Here is a 21,546-nt window from a genome sequence, read left to right as displayed (position 1 = left end):
TCGAGGAGGCTGCGGCGGGAGCGCGCGCGGGCCCCTCTTCCCCCTTCCCCTCATCCCGTCTAAGCCCCACTCCCCCGCCCGAGACACGCCGGGATCGCGGGCGTGCGGCCGTGGCCGCGGCGGCCCATCGGCTCTCGAGGTTCCCCCAGCCGCCTCCCCGGAGCCCCGCCCCGCCCCGCCCCGCCCCCTTTCTCGGCTCTGGAGGCTCCTCGGCGGGCCGGGCCGAGGCGAGGCCGGGGCCCGGGCTGGGGCGAGGCGAGGGCGGGGCGGGCCCGAGAGCGGAGCCGAAGCTCGGGAGGCGGCGGCGGGCGGCGGCAGCGACGGCGACTGTGGGCTGGTCCGTCCTCTCACACATTTCCACTCCCGCACGCACGCACGCGCACACCCGCACACCCACACGCCCCCCTGGACTCTCGGCGCTCCCGGAGGCGAGCGGGAGTATCGGGTCGCGGGCGCTGCCGCGGCGGAGAGCAGCCGGCTCGGGTTTCTCTCCCGGCTTGGAGCGGACCAGGAGGAGGAACTGGAGCCGGAGCCACCGAGGTACGGATGGGGGCGCCCTGTGCCTGCGGCCGACCCCGGGGCCCGAGGCCGGGGAGGCAGGCGGGGCCCGCCCAGCAGCCCCCCGAGGAGGGGGGAAGCATGGGCAGGAGCGCGGGACGACTGCTCCCCCCTCCCCTCCCCCCGCGCGCTCAATGTCAAGGTCTGGGACGGGAGGGTCAAGGGCTCGCGAGCCCCCCCAACCCCACCCCGCGCCCCGCTCGGGGAAAAGTGACTCCCGGGGCGTGAGGAAGGGGCCTGCCCAGGTTGGGGGGTGGGGGTGGGGGTGGGGGTGGAGAGACTTCCAGGCAACCAGTCGGTAAACATTGTCAAACTAATCCTCCGGTGTGCCTAGCGCTGTGTGGCGCCCTGGGGATAAAAGTAAAATTGATTGACATGAAATAAAACGTTAAACGTTCAAAGCTCCCTTTCCCCGGGGACAGACGAGGCAACGGGAATACGCGGAGATCCCCCCGCCGCACTCTGCCTCGCGCCGTGCCGTGCCCTCCTGGGGAACTTGCTCATCAGAAAAGCCCGGCGGGGCAGCCAGTGCCAGCGGTCTGGAAGAACTGACTTGTCAGAGACTCCTGCCCCTCCCCCTCCCCCTGGGCTTGGCCAAACAAGGCTGTGTCACAAACCTCATTTTATGAGAACATGTTTTGACCCCTGGCGATTCCGAGGATGACTCGCTGAAACCGAGTTAAACGGTGCTCCTGCTCGGGGCAGTTGGCCCTGGCTCCGGACAGCCTGGAGAGTTGTGCTAGTGTGGGATGGGCCATCGCACCGGCCGTGGTGGGACAGAAAGCCCGGTTTAATGCGCTGCGCTCACAGCTCAGACTTCATTGACATGCCACATGCAGCTTTCAGTTTGGAGAGCACTCGATGTAAACCAGCTGGCCCGGGGCTTTGTCTTAGCCTGGAATCTCAATTCAATGTGCTTTTTCTGTGGTTAGTCAGAGTACTGGGACATTCTAGTTCTTCAGGAGAAAGGGCTTGTAAAAGGAAAGGAAATTGTCAGTGATCAGATTCTCCAATTAAGGGTGTCTTTAAAATGTGGTGTTTCTTCAGATTATAATTAGTATTGAAACTCAAAATACATAATTGTAAAAGGTGGACCATATCCGTCACCTCACTTTGTAAAGTGCCCATACAAGTTCTGTCATTCTTGGCTACGACAATCCTGAAATCCTCCATAGTTCATTGTTCTCAGGTCCTGTTTTCTTGAAACTCAATGTTATGAACCTATAAATTGTGGTATTTGGTCAGATCCATGGTCTGTTGAACCTTGGGGGTTTTTTGTGTCAGAGGAAAATATTGTGGAAGGAGATATACGCGGAAGGGAAAGTAAGTCTTTTCTGATGACAGCCTCAGATCTTAAGCCTGCTTAAAAGTTTTTGGAACACAAACTCCACCACTAGTACTGTCACGTTAGAATGATGACCAAGATTATTGTCCCGTAGTGGTGATCTCACATCTTAAATAGGTGAAGTTTTAAACAGTCTTGAGCAGGTTATGTTACTGGCCCCTGATGGACAGTGCTGCCATTTTGCTGGTTAGGGAGCAGGTAGTCAAGTGCCTACTGTGTGTTAAGTACTGTGTATATGAAAAATGAAAATAAAACAGTCTTTGCTTTGAGTAAGCTCTTATTCTGTAAGAGGAAACAACATATACATGTGGGTAAGTACAAAATATGTGCAAAGTAATTTTAAAGTCGTTTATTAAGTGCCCACCTTTGTGCTAGGCACTAGGGGTTGCAAGAAAAAAAAGACTGCCCCAATGGACTTACATTCTATGAGGAAACAAAAAGTATTTGTAAGTAAGTACAACATACATACAAAACAGTTTATGAGAAGAGGGGACAATAGCAGCTTGGGAAATCAAGGAAGGCTTCCAGTCTTCAAGTAAATAGCACTTTGAGCTGGTTGAAATCAAAGGATTATGCTTGTGGGTTGAATTTATAAGAGTTGCTGTAATAGTAAACTGAGTGCTTCTTTCTCTCAGGCCTAGGCTATCTGCTGAACTTCCTTGGCCTTAAAGGGGCCTCATTTGTATAAAAAATTATGTAATTAATCTTCCTAGGGGTCAGTTTATAGGACAAGTAGGTTCACTAGCACTGTACTCCAACTTAGAATTTGGCTGCTACAAAATCATGTCCATGCTTGTGATGCAAAATGCCATCCATATCCAGAGAAAGAACTATGGAGTCAGAACGGAGAATGAAGCAGACTATTTTCTCTTTTGTTATGTTTGGTTTTGTTTAGTTTTTTCGTGCCTTCTCCCATTCGTTTTAATTTTTATATGCAACATGACTAATGTGAAAATGTGTTTAATAGGAATGTATGTGTAGAGCCCATATAAGATTGGGAGGGAGGGAGAGAAAATTTAAAACTTGTGGAAGTGATTGTTGAAAATTGAAAACAAATCAATAAATAAATTTGGGGGAAAAAACGAAATCATGTCCATGGCTAGTTTTAAGACATTCACTTAAGTGGTTAAAGGACATTTCAGGATTCCAGACACTTCCTAGGATCAGGACGTTTGTAAACCTGTATATACAGTGAAAGTAGGGCAAAGATCTGTTTGACTCCAGAGGTCCACTGTAATATCTGATACTTAGAGAGCCAACTTTTCAGGAGCATTGTCAATGGGGAGAAATTCAGAATGAACTCTTTGTCATACTTTGTTACTGGGTGGTACAGTGGTATATGTAGTAAGGAATGGTACTCACCTACACGTCAGTAACAAGGGAGGCCAAAGAATTTTTTAATTGTTTCGTTTGTGATTCGTTCCAAAGGGACCAGCACTCTTGGGCTGGCCCAGGTTCACAAGTAGGAGTCATTCTCAGCTCTACTCTCCTGTCTTATATCCAATCAGTTGCCCCTTCAATAACTCTGTTCTTACCACAGCCTCCTTAGTTCAGGCCTTCACCACTCTCCCCTGGACTATAACAATAGCCTCCTAATCTTTTCCCTATATCCAGTCTTTCTCTTTTCCAGTCCATCCCCCAGAGTTGCCAAATTGATTATTCTAAAGCACAGGTTTGACTGAATCATTCTCCTGCTCAAGAAACTTTACTCTCTACGTTTCCAAACTGTGCTTCCCCCACCCCGCCCCACAGCCCCCATCTTCAGAATGACATTAAAACTCTTCTGTTTAGTATTTAAAGCCCTTCACAATCTGGCTATTTTTTTCAGGCTTGTTACAATTACTCTTCTCACCCCCACATACTCTGTACTCCAGCCAAACTAGCCTACTTGCTGCTTCTGGTATGTGACATGATGTAACTAACATTCCATTTCCTTCCCCCAGGCCTTTGTACAGGCTTTCTCTCATGCCTGGAATGCTCTTTCTCTTCAGCTTCACCTCTTGGAACCCCAGACTCCCTTCTTGGCTTAAGTGCTGCTTCTTTTCTAATTCCTTCAGATGTTAGTCCCAATTCCAAGTCACTTATTATTTTACGTATCTCTTGCATTTCATTATCTGTGGATATATTGTGTCTACCCAATAGAATATAACTTCACTAAGGAAATCGACTTGCCTTTGTGACACACAGTTGACACATAAATGACGGTACTTGGATGAGTTCTTAGACCATATGCTGCCAAAGGTCATTAAGTTATTGTCCAGATACATCATGATATGATGTCATAGTTCAGAGTCTAAACACTTCATTCATAAAGTATTCAAAGTCAAAGGAGGTATTAGAACAAATGATAATTCTGTATTTAAAGTCAATAGATCAATACTATTTTTCATTCATTATCCTCCAAATTATAGACTAAAGTACATGTTCTCCATCTCCCAGAGAGGTAATTTTATTTTTACAGTAGCTAGTGTAATCTAAAAGACTCAAGGTAGTATAATGAAGAAAATAGTGATAGAGTCGTAGAATCATAACATTGAAAGGGACCAAAGAAATTGTTGCATCCAACTGTTTCATTTTATATATGGGTAAATTGAGTTACAGAGGTTAAGTGATTTTTTTCCAAATTAGTAAAGTGTCAGAGCTAAGACTACAATCTAGGTCTTCTATCTAAAAGATAAAAAAATCTTTTTTACTTTCTTTTTGTTTAAATGAAGAGCCCTAGAACCTTAGCCAGTGATTTAAGGTGATTGAATGAGTCCTTCAAATTCTTAGTGTTGAAATCACAATGTGCCGTTCTTTCTAGTCTATGTAATGGGCATATCTGTTCCACCAAGATCTATCACCTTCCATCAGTCCTGTATTTAACTGATGGAGTAGCTATGCACTTGCCTTTATTAAGCTGAAAATTATTGATAGTATTGTTATTTTTCTGGAGGGATGTATTAAAAGTCATTGAGTAAAGGAAAACATACTGGATTGAGAGTCAGGAGATCTAGATTCTAAATTCTGACTCCATCATTAATTAGCTGTGTGACCCTTAAGTAAATTGCTTAACTTTTCTGAGCTTCAGCTTCTGCTTCTGTGAAATAAATGGCTGGTTGATTGCCTCTTCATGTCCCCTTTCACCCCAGAGCCAGTTTACACCCTCATCACCCCTGTAGTCCCCTGCTTGCTTTGGGCATTTACTTCTGTAAATATAATGTTTGCAATGTATTTTGCAAGTGGGGAGAATAAAGAACTATAGACACCAGAGCATTATAAGTAATTTAGACTGTGTAAGCATTGGGCACAATACTGCGAAGTGTATTAATTATGATGATGTCATTAATTTATATTCCATGAAAAGTTATATTTTAATCACTTAAATTTACAATTTTATCTCTCAGAATGATAGATGTTATGCTACTACTGTATTTCTAAGTTGAAAATATTTTTTAAGAAGTGTAAATAAATACATACATTCACTAGGGTGGTGGGAGAAGAGAGGCAAACTTTTCAAACCTTGCCCAGGGCACTAAATGCCAGCACTCACTTCTAGTCACCTCTAGTCAATCTCTTCATTTTCTTCTACTCAAACTTGCTTTTTCATAAATCTTCATAAGGAAATGAATTGTCTTTTGTAAACTTTGAGGGTGATCTGTATGTCCAAGATGAATTGTTCTGAGACTGAAACCAGTAACTGGTTTCATTTATGTCTTTATATCCCTTGCTCTTAGCACAGTACCTTTATACATAGTAGTCATGTAACAAACACTTGTTGGATGAGTTCGGAATTCTCAATCAGATATCAGTAAACCTCTTTTGTGTCCAAGTGAGCTGTCCAGATAAAGCACAGCTGTACATATAGTCCTAGGCTACCTCAACATAAAGAATAAAAGAAGCTCTCAAGCATTGTGCTCAAAGACTTTTCTTTTGTAAAAAATTCTTATTCTCATGAATTCTTCTATCTTAACTAATCCATATTCCTAACCTTGCCTTAGATAATTCCTAAAACTGTTCAGACCATGATCCTGAGTTCACACTCTCTTGATTTTGTATTTTCCTCCACTCAGTCAACAACTAAGATGTGGATCACTGACTCAACCTATAGCCAACAGTACTGTTACCCAAGAACCTATCACTAGATATCAACGTTCCTAATTACTTTTAGAAGGAGGATGCCATGATGAAGGTATAGGCATTGCCTACTGTAGGACAAGACTGTCTTATAGGGAGAGCACTTTTGGATAAAGGAAAATGATAAACAAGAATATAAACTCTTTGAGGAAAAGGTCTGTTTTGGTTTTTTTCTTTGTATCCCTTGGACCTAAGTGCTTTGCATATGGAAGCCACTTAATAAATGTTTGTTGTTGAATAAACAAATACATTACTATCTGAACTACAGCTGGCTGTGAATGCAACTCCATTAGACTGAATAGTTCCCGAGAGAATCTTCTCCTCTCCCCTCATGCAAATAAATTCTTAATCAGTCTTTTGGAGAAATTTCATGAGGTCCTGCAGTTGTTGCCTAGTTTTATAATGAAAAACTAATTATAACTACAACTGAGACCCAAAGATTTCTTCATAGTGTTTTTGTTTGCTTAGAAGAAACTAGTTTACTAAAAGACAGTGGTACTCGGTAGACAAACATCAATTCAGTTAAAGGCTGTTTGTAAACATTAAAATATTGTATATGTGTGAATTATCAGTCACTTCTTGAACATCTTATGGGAATTTATTAGCTAAACAATCTTATTCTTGTCAGCTTTTGAATAGGAGCTTCCCAGCAGGAAATTCATCTTCTTACCTTGCTACCTAGGGCCTAGATCCAGCTATTTGCCTAGCAACTTCAGGGAGAGTAGACTCTACCCAAGTGTAATCCAGAAGACCCCAGAAGAAAAGAAACACTGATAATACTTTAATTTCTTCCATTGGTATGTACAGAACAAATACTACTGTTCCATGTAATCAGAAATATCTGGAGGAGAGGGAGGGGGAAGTCATCAGTACCACCATGGAAGGGACCCTTAGGACTGGCCTTGAGAATCAAGAACTCTCCCCCACATCCACCCCAAAGACATATCCTGTTGTCACATACAACTAATGTTGATGGTGCATCTCTTCCGGAAGAACATTCTGGGTCTATATCATACTTGGCTGGTGCCTTGAGCAATTTTATTACTCAGTCAACAAAAACTTAAGTGCTTCCTGTGTGGCAAGAGCTATGCGAAGAGCTGGGAATACGAAGAAAAGGCAAAAACACTCCCTGCCCTCAGAAACCTACATTCTAATGATGAAGACAATGTATAGGAAATATAGAGTAGAAGAAGGGTTGTCTTAGAGGGGAAAGTATATATACAAAATACATCCAGAATAGAAGGAAGGTTACCATGGAAGGGAAGGCACTAGTATCTGGGGGGAACCACAGAAGGTGGCTTATTGATGATTCTTGAAGGAAGCCATGGATTCTGGAGGTAAGAAGAGAGAGCATTCTAGACACAGGAGAAAATGGCTGCAAAGACTTAGAGATAGGAGATGGAAATCAACTAAGCCACATGATCCAAAACATATCAGTGAAACCTCTCCCCTTAAATCTTCTGTACCACTCCTCCCCCTTCATCTCATCCAAGGACTTTCTTAGTTTATTCAGAAAACAGAAATCTTCTGTGGCAAGCTCCTTTTCCCTACTAAACTTAACCTTAAAATCCTTCTTCATTCTTCATTCTCTTCTCATATGCTACTGTCTCTGACAAAGAAGTAAGTAGCTCTTCTCCTTCCAAAGCCAAATCTGTCACTTTTATCTTTGGTCCTCCCAGCTCCTTCCAGAGCTTTTCCCTTTTCAATACTTTCTCCCATTAGTAATCTCTTATTTTCCACTGGCTTTTCCCCATCATCCCAAAATATGCCCAGTTCTTAAAAAAAAAAAAAAAAGCAAAAACTTTACTTAGCTCTATCATTCTTTCAAGCTATCATACAAAAATTTCTCCCTTTCATAGTTAGGCTTCTAGAAAGGGGCCATCACATTCATTACCTCTTATATTTAGCCACTCACTTCTCAATCCCTGATAACCTGGCTTCTGACTCTTCCACTGAACTGAAGGTGCCCTCTACAAAATTAACACAGTAGCATGACATTTTTTAAAAACTTTGATACTTGGTTGAATCTGTGATCTAATTGATGTAGAGATACTTTTCCAATAGTACATATTACAACTTTCCCTGTGATTTTTGTTTGTGTCATGTATAGATCCAGCATAAAAGGGATCTATACCCTCTATGCTAGGGATCTTCTTATAACTCTTGAAATTACAAGGGTACCAATTGAGTTCACAGGCTGTCATCCCTCACTTTTGTTACATAACCAGATTGCATTTTTTTTTTCTGGTTGTGTATCCATTTGGTGGTGTCTTTTATGCCAGTTCCTATTCTCATTTATTTTAGGTATGTACCTAAACCTAACCTAACATGCCTAACCATGTCCATCTTGTATTGCTCCATCAGATTTTGGATAACATGTTGTTTTAATTCTTCCAGTATTGTGGTATTTCATGATTCAAGCTTGATGACATCCACTTCTTATATTTACCAAAAATTTGAGATCATTATCCAGCAGCTCCTTATTCTTTCCTTCACTTTATCTCAGATCACTGTGGCGTCATCTCTTACTGTATCCTTTACTCTGGTGTCTAATGGAGAGAAAGTGGCCTTCCTCCTTATTAGTGCCAAGCCTTCTACATGTTCGCGTGATTCTGTCTCCTCTTCTCTTTTTCAGAAGAGTACCTTCAAGCTGTGTCTAATCTTTAGTCTCTCCCTATTTACTGACTCTTTCCCTGTTGCCTACTGAGACTCCCAAGTCTCTTCCATTCTTTCAAAAAAAAAAAAAAATTCTCTAGATTCTACCGCCTCTGCTAGCTATTACTTTATATCTTTCCTCTTCATTCCAGCTGAACTCCTTGAAAAAGCCTTCTGCACTCAGTGCCTTCATTTCCTGTTCCCTCACTTTCTTCCCAACCTTTTTGTGATATGTCTTTGAATGTGAATACATGGAAAATACAATTTGAGACTGGAGAATAAGTAATATTCCAATTTGCTGTATTGTACTCTGAGTGAAGGAGATTTGCATGAAATAAGCCTTAAAAAGCAGATTGGAGCCAGGTTTGTGGAAGCCTTAAAACTAAAGAGCTTGTATTTTTTGTCCTGTAATCAGTAGGGAATCAAAGAGGCAGCGTGCTATAATAATAAAAGTAATACCCAAAGCATTTTACAGATCTCATTGTATCCTCACAATAACCCTGGAAAGTAGATGCTATTGTTACCTGCATTTTACAGATGAAGACACTGATTCAGAAAGAGGGTGACTTGTCCAGTCACATAGCCATTAAGTGCCTGAGAATGGAACTGAAGTGCCTTTTTCCTGACTATAGGACCAGCATCCATCCAACACCACTTGGTTACCTCGTTAGTAGATTGAGCATTGAAGGTGAAGTCAGAGGATGTGGATTTGAATCTTGGCTCTATTCTTTAAGAAGTTAAAAATGCAAATTGTCTAACCCTTCAGGTTCTCTGTCTCCTCATTAATAAAATAGCGGAGTTGGACTAGAGGATCTCTGTGACCCCTTCCAACTTTAAATCCTATCATCCTAAAAAGTTTTTTTGAGAAAAGTAATGATATGGTCATATTTGTTTTTTGTCTTTCTTTGTAAACTCAGTGCTTGACACCATACCTACGCACTTGATAAATGTTTGTTGACTTGACAAAGACAGTTTTAGCAGCAGTTTGAAAGATGGACTGGAAAAAGGTAAATGCTTTTGATTTTTAACATGGATTGTAAGGGGACACTGATGAAATGCCTTAAGAAGCTAGGTATGTTATTAATATTACTGATAGCATGTGGCACTTTCATCCATATAGCAAGTTAAATTCCATCAGCATTCAGTAGATGTTCTGTTTGATATGAAATTTTATGCCACGTTGATGCTACCTTGTCAGTCAGTTTCTTCCAAAGGACATCATGGTTGCTTTCCCAGAATCTCAGAAAGCTTGCCCTCCCCAGTTGTAACACTGGGCAAGTCATTAAACCGTATCACAGAATACAAGAGTTGAAAGGGACCTCAAAGTATATCTAATCAAACCCATGCCGAATCACAAATATATTCTGCAGTATTACTGAAAAGTCCTCTTAACTTATTTTTAAAACTTCATGTAGTAGAGCAGAAGGAAGTTTAGAACTAGACACAGACTGGGCAATTTTGTTACTATTTGTGTTAAATTTGTTATGGACTTAAAAAATTTCTTTCTTTATTCAGATTGTCATGTTTGATAATGTTTATGTCTATAACAAGAAAGAATATTTTAAAAAGTGGATTGTTACCCAGCCTCTGCTTGAAGACCTCCACCAAGTGGGGACCCATTACCTCTTGAGGCAGCCTCTTTCATTTTATATAGCTCTGTTAGGAAGTTTGTGCTTATATCAAGCCTCTGTCAACCACTGAAACTTAAACCTAGTGTTTTTTGTTCTTGACATCTCATCAGGTACTACAGTGTAACTGTATAAGTTATATTCCTCCCCTCAGTCCTCCCTTTTCTAAATGAAGTATCTCCACTTCCTTCAGCTGATCCTGATTTGACATTTTCTCAATATTCTTAAGCACCCTTGGCATTTTCCTCTAGGAATACTCACTCTGACTTATGACTGTTCTAAAATATAGCACCGGAAGAGAATTCAGTAGTTTACTAGGGCAGAATGGCCAGAGCTACTACATTAGATAGAAGGTTGAGTAGTTAGCTTTTTGAGCTTCATTACCACATTATTGACTGAAGCCTGCAGTTCAGTGATGCCTCCAGGTCATTTTCTTTTTTGTTTCAAAAATTTTATTGATAGGATTTTCTTGTATGTAAACTTCATTTCCATATGTATATGTAAACATATGCACATATGTGTATATTATATTTACACATACATATATATATACACACAAATACAACATATATATCGCTACTTAACAAGCAAAGATGAAAAAAAAAGATGAAAAAAGTTCAGCAAAACTAACCATCACCTCAACTGAGACTGATAGCATATGCCAAGTTCTTCCTCTGCAAAGAAAGGAGTATTATTTTATCTTCTCCAGGGTCAAACCTGATTATTATAATTGTACTGCATTCTTTCTTTTTGTTCTTTCCATTTACCTTGTCACGGTCACTGTATATATTGTTTTCATCATTCTGCTTACTTAACTTTGAAACAGTTCATTATGTTTTCTTATATTTATCTGAAGTCATCAAATTTGTTGTTTCTTATAGCACAGTAAAATTCCATTATATTTATGTACCACAATTTGTTTACTAGTCCCTAGTTTGCAGTTCTTCACTATTATTGTTTTAAGTGCTGCTATGAATGTTTTGGTCTACATAGGACCTTTCCTTTTGTCTGACCATGGGGCATATGCTTAGCAGCTTATCTCTGGGTCAAAGGATATGAACATTTTAGTAACATTTTTGGCCACGGTTCAAAGTTACTTTCTCAGAACAATTAGATCATATCACAGTTCCATCAACAGTGTGCTAGCTTGTCTATTTTTCTGCAATCTTTTTGGTTTTGATTATTTTTGGTTGTGAAGTAAAACTTGAGTTCTTTATGTATTTGCATTTTCTTACTGCTAGTAATTCACAGTAATCTTATATATGGTTGTTAATTTGCCATTCTTCGTTTGAGATTCGTTTTTCATGTACTGTGCTCACTTGATCATTAGGAAGTAGCTTTTGGCTATACATTTCTATTAGATTCCTCTCTCTTAGATATCAAAGGTGTTTGATGTGAAGATTTTTACCAGTCATTGCCATCCATATCCTAGTTAAATTGATTTTATTCATGTAAAATCTTTTTCCATTTCATGTAATTGAAATTATCTGTTATCTTTTATGATCCTTTCTATCCTTTGGTTAAAAACTCTGCCCCAATTATAAATGTGAAAGGTACCTGAAATCTTTTCTCTTCAGTATTTCAGGTTGTATATCCATTTTTATTTTGTTATTGTAGCATTTGATGTAAAGTGATTGTTTAAACCTTATTCCTGGCAAAGTGTTTTTCAGTTTTCCCAACAGCCTTGTCAGATTAGAAGTTCTTCCCCAAGTAATTTGTGTTCTTGCATTTATAAATAACTAAGTGTTGAGTTCACTTGTTTGGTTCTTTCTTATCTAGTAGATTCCAGTGATCAGTTTTTCTACTTTTAATCAGTACCAAATGGTTCTAATGATTGCTGTCTTGTGATATGTGAGGTTTTTAAAGTACAATAATCCTGCTTTTTTCATTTTTTTCTTAAGATTCTATACCTTTAATTCCTCAAAATACTCCAGATAATTTTCAAATTAAGTGCTATGTAACAGTATTCTAAGATTCTGTACCTATGGAGTTGATTCTTTAAACTGAAGTGTAAGACTTTACATTTATCGTAGTAATTTAATCTTCTACCATGAACACTAAAACTATCCTTTTTAAAATGACAAAAAAAAAAAAAGATAAAAATAGAGAAGGAAAGAAAATGGAACTAGAAGTAGTAGATCTTACCAACAAGCCTGACCTGGATATAGGCCCATAATAAATTTTCTTTGCTTATTTGTCATCTGTTAATACTTTTTGGCTGTGCTTTATTAAAGGCATCTCTGTGTGCATGTGTGTGTGCATCTAATTGTATGTTAAATTTGTATAAAAATATTCTCAACATATTAGAGTTGGCCTTATTATTTGACCTATTGAAATCTTTTTGGATGCTATTAGTATGCCTGCTTGCTTTGTGTCATGTGCAAACTTCATCATTTCCAAAAAACTCATCATTCATCAGAGATGAAAACAACTCTGAATTCAACCCTCCCCTGTACCCCCTGCCCCTGGAGTCCCTTCCTCCCTCTGTTTGGAGTGGATGGGGGAGGGGAATGGATATCTAGGAGTTCCTCCCAGACACTCTGTTTAAGGAGGGACCTCAGGGAATTCACCTCATCATTTCCTATCCTGCTGATCTGAATTTTCATTGCCTCCAGAAACTCATCATTCAGCTCTTTAATTCACATCTTCTCAGATCATTGCCCACCCTTGCTGCAAGATTTCATTATGCCTCTGCATAGGTTATCCTCCCCCACTTTCCTTTTCAGCCCATTAGGTTGTGATCTTCTTTCGGGCCGGACTGTCTTATACTTTCTTTGTATCCCCAATGCTTAGCACTATGTCTGGCATATAGTAGGCACTTAATAAATGTTTATTGACTCTGACTCTATGACTTGATAAATACACCAACTCTGCATCTAAGCCAGTGAACAAGGGATGAATTTGGAGTCAGTGGATCTAGTGCTGAATCGTTGTTCTGCCTCTTGCTATCTTCTTAGCCTCTCATCCTTAGATTCCTCATTTGTAAAATGAATGAGATAGGACTAGATGAACTCTAAGGACCCTTCCAGCTCCAATGATCCTATGATATAATATATGATTTGATATATGATAAACAGCATATAGCCAAGGGCAAATTTCTAGATCATTCCACTAGCGACTTCCTTCCAAGCTGTCTTTGAGCCATTAATAACTACTCTTGGAGTTCAGCAGATCCAGTTTCAGAAGGCAAAAACTGGAGAAATAAGGAGCTTTTCATTTCTCTTCCAAAAAAGATAAAATAGAGTGACAGCTATGTGATACAGTATCACATAGTTAATAGTAGAACTTGGAATCAGAAAGACCCAGTTTTAAAACCTACCCCAGGTATTTACCTAACTTTGTGCCCCTGGACAAGTAACTTAACCTCTGTTTTAGTTTCCTCATCTGTAAAATGGGGCTAATAATAGCACCTATTTACCAGGTGTTATGAAAATAAAATGAAGTAATAATTGTTAAAAATGTTTTGCAAACCTTAAAGTCCTGTGGAAATGCTAGCTATTATTATGACAAAATAGCCAGAAAAATTCTGTTTGGGGAAAAGTAATTGTATGAAATCACATTGGAGCACAGAAATCTATGTATCAGATTTTTTTTTCTCCCTTTTTCTTTTGGTGGATGGAAAACTAGGAATAGAAAATCAAACTTCCATGACTATTTTTTCTTCCCCCTTCATTTGCTTCTGGGTTGCTGAGAAATGGAAAACCTGATACAGTGTACAAAGCCTGAAATAAGATTTAGAGAAAGGCAGTTTATCTCCAAGAACAGCTAGAGAACCGTGGACGGTCCCTACAACTTGATTGCACTGAGTCTTGGTAAATAAATTTATAGGGTGTTTTCAGTGAGGAATAAGAGATTCTCTTTAAACTCTTGAAGAAAAACAAAGAAACTAAGGAGAAAAAATAGTTAGGAATTACCAAATACACATTCATTAATACATTCATTAATATTCTTTAAATCTTGTCTATAGATAAATCTTAATATTACTTAATAATATGAGCTAATTTTACCTATTTAAAGTTAAACAACCTTACTAAATTGAAATTCATCATTTTCTTCTGCGTTACCAGTGTAAGACTCCTGGGACTCTTCTCTCAAATCACGCTGATGAGTTAGGCTCCGGATATCTACTTCTCCCCTTGGAGTTTTAGGGGTGCCTCTGAGGGGTTGGGGTGTCTTTTTAGTGATGTTGACTAAAGTTCCCCCTCTGGTGTATGCCCCATTATCAGTCAGCAGGGCCAGCTAATATCTCCTCAGTGTCATTGATATGCCCCTGGTTAGGATACCAGTATCATTTAACTATAACATAAATTAGCTTTTTTTAAAATGGAGATCTACTGAAGATAGTGGAGTGGGAGAAGCAGTTGGGCCTAGCTTTCCACTGTCCCTTTTCCACGTTGAGATCATGAAAATGCACCAGCAGAAATTCTGATCAGGAAAGCCGAGAAAAGGTAATTAATTTTTCCAGCCCAAAGTAGTTTAGGGAGACATAGAGGGCTCTGGACACTGGGGATGGGGTCAAGTAAGGAGCATGTACACAGTAGCTTGAGTATTCCAGCACCCAGGGACAGAAAGAGAGGGCAGAGATGGGGCATCAGGGGGCAGAAAGAGATCACAGGGGATCCTTAAGCTGAGTGTACAAATAAGTGCTCTCAAGCAACTTTGTTGCCCACTACCCAGCTGTAGGCCATATATCCAGAGGGGAGAGGAGTGATATTGAATCAACATGGGCCTTAGCTGTGTACTGAACAAAGAACAAGTTCCAGAAACCAAGCTCTGTGTCTCTAATCCCAGGAGCAGAGCAGTGACTCAGCTCTAGCCGTTAGTCCAACACATAACCCTCTAGTGGAATAACCAGAGCAAGAGTCCCCGACCAAAGTTGTCCCTGCAGTTCAGTCACTCTGAACCTATAGAAACTCCCAGTAGATTAACAGAGACCAGCAGCACTCTTGAAATTCTCAACCACTCACAAGCCGGCAAACCCAAACCTGGGATAGGAACTTGTAGAGGTCAAACCAAGAAGACAGTGAACAGGCTCCCTCTGGATCATACCACTTTGGGAGCACTAAAAACTTTCAGATTCCCAAAAGCAGATGTGAAAGCAGCAGAAAGATGAGAAAGAACAGACGCTTAAACTAGACATCCCTCTTCTCCAGAAGTGTACAGATTCAGATGCTAAAATAGTCCCAAGTAAAAAAAAAATAGGTCAGAAAAGGGGGCAAACAAAAAAAGAACCTGATGATAGAGAGCTACTATGGTATCAAGGAAGCTCAAGACAGAAACACAGAAAGAAGAGAATGACTTGAAAACATCTACAAACTTCAAAGTAAAATGCAGCTGGAACACAAGCCCAGCAAGAATTTGTAGAAGAGTTAAAGGATTATTTTTTTCCCAAAAGAAGACCTGAAAATGAGTTTTAGAACCAAATGAGAGCTATGGGGGAAAAAATACATGGAAAGAGATTTAATACCTTGGGAAAAGAAGTACAAAACCTTGCTGAACAAACTTCTTGAAAATTAGAATGTGCCAAATGGAAACTAATAAATCCATGAGACATCAATGATAAAATAGGCAAAAGTCTGAAATTATGGAAAATATGAAACTGAGGAAGAACAACTGACCTGGAAAACAGAACAAGGAGAGATAATTTGTGAGTCATTGGACTACCTGAAAGCCATAAACAAAAACAGCCCATACATCATATGTCAAGAAATTATAACAGAAAATTGCCCAGGTATCCCAGAACTAAGGGCAAAGTCAGAATTGAAAGATTCCATTGGTCACTTTCTGAAAGAAACTTTAAAATGAAAGCTCCCAAGAATATTATAGCTAAAATCCAGAGTTGTCAAGTCAAGGAATAAGTGCTGTAAGCAGCCTGAAAGACTTCAAGTACTGCAGAGCCACAAGTCAGGATCACATTAAGATTTATTATCTATTACATAAAAAGAACAGAGAGCTTGGAATCTGAAATTCCAAAAGGTAAAAGATTTTGGCTTACAACTAAGAATAAACTACCCAGCAAAACTGAGTATAGTCCTGCCAAGGATAGGGAGGAGGGGGAGTGAACCTTTAATGAAATACAGGACTGTGGTTGAAATCTCAAGGTTGTTTTCATTTGCTTTTCTTATATTAGTTTATTTGGAATGTTCTTTCATGTCATTGTGAATACTTTGCAGTTCTTCTTTTGAGAACTATTTGTTCTTAACCTGTGACCATGTATCTATTGAGGAATAGATATTAGTCTTACATATATTTATTAATTGTTTATATATCTTGGATACCAAACCATTATCAGAGAAATTTGATTCAGAGATCTTTTCTCCTTTGATCATGTCCTTTCTCATCCTAAGGGCATTTATTTTCTCTGTGCAGAAGCTTTTCTGTTTCATGTAATCAGACTTACATATTTTATCTTTTACAATTGTTTCTCTCTCTTGTTTAAAAATGTATCTCTACCTGTAGCTGTTAGAGATACAAAATTTGGTTCTCTTCAAAATTTGTTACAGTCTGGTTGTTACTTAAGGTTACATATTCATTTAAAATGCATTGAGGAATATGATGTATGAGGATGATGGTCTAAACCTTATTTCTGCTAGACTGATTTCCAGCAGTTTTCATCAGATGAGGTTTTCCCCTCCTAGGTAATTCATATTTTCTATTTTATCAAACACTGGCTTATTGAGTGCCATTATTTCTGATTCTCCATTGTTTAGTCCATTCCATTAATTTATTTCTCTGCTTTTTAACCAATACTAAAAGGTTTTCATGACTGCTGCTTTATGATATGGAAGTGTTTTAAAAGTGTTATTCCCCTTTCATCCTTATTTCTTCTCATCATTTCCAAGAATACCATCATGTTATCAGCATTATGGATGGTTTTTTCATCTTTTTAACCTTTTAAGGCCTTTAATTTTTCATCTTGGCTTATTGCTGTAACAAGCATTTCCAGAACTATATCATTTAAAGATAGAAAAAGGCTCTAGTGTGTCCCCATTGCAAATGATGTTTACTTTGGGTTTTAGATACTTTTTACGATATTAAAAAAGGTTCCTCTGTGCTTAGACTTAGCAAGGTTTGGTATTTTTGTTTTTAGTATAAGGGAGTGCTAAACTTGGTCAGAGGCTTTTTTAGCTTGTATTGAAATAATTGTGTGGTTTTAGATGCTTGGGTTTTTCATACATTTAATTATATTGTTTTCCTATTGTTGAACCATTTTTGCATCCCTGATATAAATCATTTGTGGTCATAATGAATGTTTTCTTAGATAAATCACTAAAGTCTGATAGAATTTTGTTTAAAATATGAGTCAGTATCTATTAGTGACATTAGGTTATAGTTTTTGTTCTGTGTTTTGTCTTTCCCTGGTTTAGTTAGTAGCTTTATATTTGTCCCATTACAAGATTCAAATAGGGTGCTTTCTTTCCCAGTTTTTGAGAATAATTTGTAAAGTACTGGTACTAATGGTTCCTTAAAAATTTGATAGAATTCTTCTGTGAATTCTTTAGGACCAAGAGGTTTTCTAAACCCTTTGATAGTTCTTTTATAGCTAGATTTTTTTTGAGAATGGATTAAGATCTCTATCTGACCTTCTGATAGTATGAATATTTTATTCTTTGAAAGTATTCCTCTGTTTCCTCTTTTTCTCCATTTTGTTAGCATATAGTGGTGCATAATATGTTGTTATCATTTTTATTTATCAGCATTCATGTGGAGATGTCCAGTAGGCACTTGGTAATATACTGGAGTTCAAGGGAAAGATTAGGACTAGATATGTAGATTTGGAAGTCATCAGAATAGAGATGACAGTTGAACCAGTGGGTACTGTTGTAATTACTAAGGGAAAATATGTAGAGAGGGAAGAAAAGAGAACCTAGGACAGAAACTTGGGGGGGTGCCTATATCTTGTGGGTAGGATGAAAAAAGGAGTTTAAGAAGAAACAATCAGAAAGAAAATCAGTAGGGTGGAAAGAGAACCAATAAAGAGCCAAGGGAGGAGAGAATGTCCAGGAAGGAAGGATAATTGATAGATAAGACAGATTGTGCATTTATTGAGCACTTACTACGTGTGATCATCTTTGCCTCAGGAGGTATGCTTCATCAGTCCTCTGGAATCATGATTGGTTATTACATGATCAAAGTTTTGAAGTCTTTCAAAGTTGTTCTTTTTTATGGTGTTGTTATCGTATAAATTGTGTTACTGATTTATAACACCAGTGCAATGCCCACAGCAGCCAGTGTGGATATGCTTGTATATTTCCAAGGTAAATTCGCAAAATATAAACTCTCTTCCTCAAAGACAAAACCAGGACATTTATTCAAACACCAAAAAGCCAAATCCATCATGGTAACAAAAAAATCTATATACATTATCAATGCAGGGAATATGGCCATCCCCAGGCCTTCTTTCTGTTAGGTCTTTCCACAAACCAGCTCCCTTAGACAAAGTCACTCCCTCTCTCACTTATGCTAGCTACTCAGCTCTGTTCTGCCTGCTTTCTCCCTCAGCTCTGCCATTCCTGTGCCAACCTTTTGGCAAGCTCCTCCCCCCATTGGCTCCATGTGACTCAGACTGTGAACTGGGTCAGAGCTCAGAGCGGGTCACATGGGCCTATTAAGGAGCAAGGAATATCTTCAGATTCCCTACATGAGTACATGATCCTACTCACTTTACTCTACATCAGTTAATATGCCTTCTCTTGTGTCTTTGAAACTGTTTCGTTCATCATTTCTTACAGGACAGTAGTGTTCTATTTTATTTGTTTACCATAATTTGTTCAACATTTCCCTAATTGAGGGGTATTCTTTTGGTTTCCAGTTCTTTGATACTTCAAAAAGAGCTGCAATTTTTTAAAAATTACGAGTTGTTTTCCTATTTCTTTAATCTCTTTGGTCTGTAGATCTAGTAGTAGTATCATTAGGTTAAAAGGTATTCATAGTTTAGCAAATTTGGGGCATAATTCCAAATTGCTTTTCAGAGTGGCTAGACCCAAGTCAAAGCTTCACCAATTAATTATTAATTAAATATTAATTAAATTAATTAATTAGATATTAATGTGCCTTTTTTTCTTTCAGCTCCTTCAGAATTTCTCAGGGTTTTTTTATGTCAATTTTGTCAGTCTGAGTATGGAATGGAACCTAAGAGTTGCTTTAATTAGCATTTCTCTCATATTAATTATTATCTAATTCAAGGCAGTTATGTGGCGCAGTTAAACAATGGGCCCACAGTCAAGAAGACCTGAGTTCAGACCCATGCTCAGACACACTCACTAGCTGAACCTGGGCATATCAACCTCTCTGCCTCAGTTTCCTCAACTTTAAATGAAGATAATAATAGCACCTACCTCTTGGTGGAGGATCAGATGAGATCTTTGTCAAGCACTTAGTACAGTTCCTGGTACATAGTGGGTGCTTAATAATCACGTATTTCATTTTTTTATTAGTTATTTTGAGCATTTTTTCATAGGCTTGTAAGAGCTTGAATTTCTTCCTTTGTGAAATGGCTCCTTACAAATTTGAAATCAGTTTCTTATTTCTCTTGAAAATGAGACCTTTGTCAGAGGAACTTAACTGCAAAGAATTTTTTTTCCTAGATACCTGTTCCTTATTTTTTTTCCTGAACCTGAATTGGCCTTGTTTGTGTAAAAATTTTTAAAATTTTGTGTAACCAAAACTGTCCATTTTATCTTCTCTGATCCTTCCTGTTCTTTGTTTTGAAATGAACTGATCTCCTAAATAGATATGAAAGGTTGTTTCTCCCTTTCATCTCTTAATTTGTTTATTAACATCTTTAAAATGTTATTAACCAGTTTATATTCTAGGTCTGTGTTGCCATTGGCTGCCAGATCTCTCAGCTTAGTAAATAAGTCTTAAGTGTTTGCTGACCAAGGTGTATTTTAGATTCATATTCATTAAGCCTGAGCTGGAAATCTTTGTAAAATGATGTTTGATGCCCTTTCTTTCATGCATTTTTTTGGCAAGTTAATCAAATATTTATGAAACGCCTACTCTGTGACAGGTGCTGGGAATACAGGCAAAAATGAAAGTTCCTACTTTAAAGGACCTTTCTATCAGGAGAGAGAATCATTTTATGAGAGACAGTATCTGTGTGTAAGTGTGTGTATAAGGAGAGAAAACATGTATGTTTAAGTGTACCCAAAATATATGCACAGCAGTTTACTGGATGGGGGCACTTGCGTCTTGTTGGGGGGAGGGGATCAGGAAAGGCTTCATGTGGAAGGTGATCTGTAATCTGTTTTGAAAGAAAAAAGGGATTCAGAGACTACTGGTGAGTATAGGGAGTGCATTCAAGGTATGGGAACAGCCACTGGAAAGGCATGGATTTAGGAGATAGGAATGCAGTATGTGAGGAACAGCAAAGAAGGCCACTAGTCTGGTTGAACTCAAGAGTGTAGGAAAGGAAAGCAATGTGTAATAATAGCAAAACTAGAAAAGAGAATGTTGGGGTCAGGTTGGGAAGAACTTTAAAATTCAACAGAGAAATTTATATTTGATACTAGAGAAAACTGAGAACCATCTATAGGGGGTCACACGGTAAGACTGATGATTTAGAAAAAAACCATTTTAGCACCTGTGTGGAGGATGGATTGCAGTAGAGAAAGAATTGAGGAACAATAGCTTGTTTAAATGGGTCAGGTCAGACCAGAGTTATTTTAATTTCATGCTCTATCTTTCTTTTCTTTTATCCTTTTATCTAACTGCATCGGTTTTTAGCTTTGCCCTAACAAAATGATGATCTTTTTATTGTGCACAGATCTAACTACTGCTAACATGATACCCACTTCAGTAACTGGTACTTTCCTATCAGCGTTTATTACTTGTGTGATGTTGAGGAAATCACTTTATCTTACTGGGGCCTCAGTTTCTTTATCTGTAAAATGAGGGGGTGGATTAGCTGGGTCCTGATGACTCCTTCAACTCTTATCTATGATGCTAAGATAAAATAAATTTCATTTTTGTTGTTATTTGGGGTTTGATGCATATAGTGCTTCCAGACTCTCTCTTCATGATCCGTAAACAAAATGTTTCTGTGTGTTCTACATACCTTGACCCTTTTTTTATTCTTTTCCAGCATTTTTGCCATACTCCCCTGTACCAACCTGTGCTTTGATGTCACTGAATACTATATATTGTATATTGGGGATTTTATTATTTATTTATTTTTAACTTTTTATTTTTAAGCTTTGAATTCTGAATTCCCTTCCTCCAGCCCCTCCTCCATCCATTGAT

The 21,546-nt window shown here is 38.8% G+C and overlaps 1 protein-coding gene across 1 annotated transcript in view; it reads left to right on the top strand.

Annotated features, from left to right (window-relative positions):
• The first annotated feature begins 249 nt into the window (after positions 1-249).
• The window catches only part of PPP2R3A (protein phosphatase 2 regulatory subunit B''alpha), a 209,327-nt gene continuing 188,030 nt past the window's right edge, over positions 250-21,546 (top strand). The window contains exon 1 of the mRNA XM_072613579.1: positions 250-540. The gene's annotated coding sequence lies outside the window, so the exon portion shown is untranslated. The remainder of the gene's footprint in view (positions 541-21,546) is intronic.

Source organism: Notamacropus eugenii, chromosome 5 (assembly GCF_028372415.1).
Source record: "Notamacropus eugenii isolate mMacEug1 chromosome 5, mMacEug1.pri_v2, whole genome shotgun sequence".
Lineage (NCBI taxonomy): Eukaryota > Metazoa > Chordata > Mammalia > Diprotodontia > Macropodidae > Notamacropus > Notamacropus eugenii.
This window is presented reverse-complemented; position numbering and strand designations above follow the sequence as displayed.